Source organism: Pelecanus crispus, chromosome 2 (assembly GCF_030463565.1).
Source record: "Pelecanus crispus isolate bPelCri1 chromosome 2, bPelCri1.pri, whole genome shotgun sequence".
NCBI classification, from domain to species: Eukaryota; Metazoa; Chordata; class Aves; order Pelecaniformes; family Pelecanidae; genus Pelecanus; species Pelecanus crispus.
In genome coordinates this window covers 107,799,753-107,803,250 of record NC_134644.1, presented here as the reverse complement: position 1 = coordinate 107,803,250, position 3,498 = coordinate 107,799,753, and positions in this window count along the sequence as shown.

The following is a 3,498-nucleotide window of genomic DNA, read 5'->3' as shown; positions in this document are numbered from 1 at the left end:
GCAGTGTCTAAATCATGCTGACTCTCTGCACAGCTTCTTACTCAGCTCATATGCGTATGCAAATAGTCAGCTTTCCCTAATCTCCTAGACAGCTGAAAGATCTCCTCCAGGCTCATATTACTTTCTTTGCATCCCTACCATGGCTCCCACCTCTCAACAGCATCAAACACATGCATTTTTCAAAGGCCCTTCATAAGTGAATTAAGGATCTTGTCTCCCTTTCTGGATACAGATAGGGCTCTTGAAGATGTTTAGTGATGGGCAGAGCCACTGAGAGGACTGTGGGTGTCCACTGCTTGTAAATTAAAAACCTAAAAGAATAAAATGATAGTTACTAGCTGTACTAAAATGAATGCCAGCAATCCTCCTCATCACATAGCTCCACAAGGAGCTCCAGGGATAACCATGGGGAGACTCCCCTGAGCAGCACAAGCTGCATGTCTTCCCTCCCTCTTGTCTTTCCCCAATGAGTGTAACTCATAAAAGAAGGAAAGCGAGTGCAAGGAGGATGTCAGGACCTATCACAGCAGTTGCTAGTGCCCATTTGGTGGATTTCAGACCTGTGTCTCAAGAGCCATGCATTTGGCTTGAAACAACATGGACACACCACCACCGGCACAGCTGTGAGGGATGAATGTTGTGCTGTCGCAGCATTAAGAGATTTGTGCTCCAGCAAAGTACCAGCCTGTGCTCCTGCAGAGATCCAAAGTTAAGTGGGGAAAAGCACCAGAACCCATGCATCAGCTCCAGCTTCCCTTTTGTTATTCACAATTTGTTAGATGGGGCAGGTAGTTTTCAAATCCATATAGCTGCTGGAAGTGATGGTTACATTATTATGCTAGGTGCAGAGGGGTAAATAGGAGTACTTGGGTTTTTATCCACAAATAAACATTTTTCTGGCACATGTGCTTGAAGTAGCCATCTCAGCATTTAGGTTTCCTTATGCTTAATTCCAGTACTTTTCCTGTGGGTTGGCTTACGAACACTGAGGAGAGAAGGTTCATAATTTAGTAATTACCGTAACCTTTCCAGGGACAGAAATGAGGTATGATCCTGCATGTGTGCTTTTAGATGGGACACAGGAAGGCAAAAAAAAATAGAATAGAACAGAACAGAATACAATAGAATAAAAGTTCAGGTTTGAGACACTGAAGATTTTTCCACAATGGCCCACCTTTATCCACTATAAATGCATTCTTCCAGACTCATGCCCTAAGTCTGATATGTGTAAAACATAAATCTAAACCATATGCTGTGAACTGCTGGGCCTGACAGTCTAAAATATCCAAGAGACCACAGGATAGAAATCTCATTACGGCCTGATGGCTGTTGTGCAAATGCTATAAGTTCATATTTTATTCTTACCCTAACCATCGCGGACGTCGGATAGAGAGCAGAATGCTAATGTTTCATTCACTTGGCAGAAGTGGGCTGTATATCCCAGCCCGTTCAGCGCTTACATATTTTGCTGCTTGATTTGTGGCTGCCTCTCTTCTCCCGCTGCATTGGCGCAAACGCCAGCGAAACCAAACATTTCCAGCCGGCTGGGCGTACAGCGGATGAAGCAGCAGCTTATTAAAAGAACAGCCCTTGGAAGCGTGAAGCAATTAACGCCTTCATGAGAGCGATAAAAGGAATAAAGGCGGTGGGGACGCAGAGGCTTCCAAAGGAGCTGGGCTGATGCTGGCAGAGGCCACCTCTCTCCCCTTCATGGCTTGGCTCCAGGCACCTCTGCCCCGGCCCAGCACTGCACCCACCGACCGCAGCATGGGGCCGGCGCTGCTCTCGGGCGACACGACCCATGCCAGTTCAGAAACAAGGACTTTGGGGTTTAATTCTGCGTTCTTTGACCGGTTCAGATTCATGCAGTGGTACCAACCCACCAATACTGTAAAGAAAAGGGAGATGTGAAATTGTGAGGGCCTTAGGGTGCTACCACAAATGATGATTTATTTTCCTTTATTTTGTGGTCTCGCTGGCACGCTGCCTGTCCCACTTTACAATTAAGAAATGTGGACCTCCATCACATGGTGCTTGTCACCTAACTCCAGACAAGCTCTGACATGTCCTTTTGTTATTTCTAGATGAATAAAATAGCAGAAACACTGGTGTATGTGCAGGAATTACACACATCTTGTGATTTCAAAAGAACTACATCTTCATCTGGTCTTTATGGAGGAGAAGTTTTGCTGCTTCAGGAGCCCTTCGACATCTTCTGCTTGAGGCTCAGTGGATCCAGGTGATACCCAGTACCTCCCTGCACCTCTGTGCTGGGCTCTCCATCTGCTCTGTAAATTTTACCAGTGCCAGAAACTCAGAAACTGTAATCTATGCTTACTCATGAGAACAGGCAGCACCTGCAACAAGAGCACCTCCTCCTGAGCAAGCAACTTTCCACTTTGCAAGGTGATCGGTCTTGACCATCCTCCCCTCCTGCACCACAGTGCCTGATTTGGAGTTGCCCCAGAAGGCCCAGTTTAAAAGCTTGCACCGCGCTTGGTGATGGACCACTCCAAGCCCTTCAACGCATCGGTACAAGCCCAGCTGCAGGGCAAAGGATTAAGGCTTGTGCTTCAGGTGTGCAACAATGCTCTACTCAGCAGAGGCTGTAAGTCCCAACGAAGTCAAGGAGAGATGTGCTAAAAGTTAGCTAGGTGCTTCCATACGTTACGGAGCGAAACACCAGTCTTCACCGTCATGTAACAAAGTGCAGCAAATGGACATAACTTGGGGATCGGTGAGAGTGTGGATAGAAAGTACCGGAGTAGGCAAAACAGCAAGATCAGTCTCGGAGAAAGAATCCTGAAGAAGAGGGAGCAGAGTAACACTGGGTTATTTTTAAAGTTATATTTACCAGATAGGCCAAGTGTCTATTTGAAATTAACAGCAACATTGGTCAAAAAATCTCCTTAAATCCACTGGAGTCAACAGAAAAGAAGGTCTGGCATTGAAATGTCTGCCAGATCCAATCTCATGTCTGAATAGGAAGGCTGATCTGGGATTTAAAAGGATAGTCCATACCAAAACAGAGTAGCCCAAATACCACGTTAAAATACAGAATTATTTTTTCCTCCCTGTTCCCACTCTTGCAAAAACCTAGTAGGTGGGGTAAATGGTGTATGGCTCTTTCCTCCCTCGGATGCCTCTGCTGCTGGCCGGAGATGGCGCAGCACTCCTCAGAGCTGGCAAAGGCAGGAGGAATTCCTTTCGTAACATCTGCCTACGTGAGGGTCCTGGAATTTGCATCTTCTCCAGCCTGCTTTAGCTCACCTCACTGCCTTCTTGGCATTCCCCTCTTGTCCAGGAGATAAGAGCACACTTCCAGAACCTGTTTTGCAATTACCCATCTTCTAAGTTTTCTTTCCTGACCTTTAAAGGGGATGCACTGAATAAATGCCTTTGCACAAGAGCCAGACTTTCTGCTGGGTGGCTATTTCAAAGCAGCAAATATGATCTTTTCATAAATAACATGTCAGGCCCATGTAACTCGCAACTTAT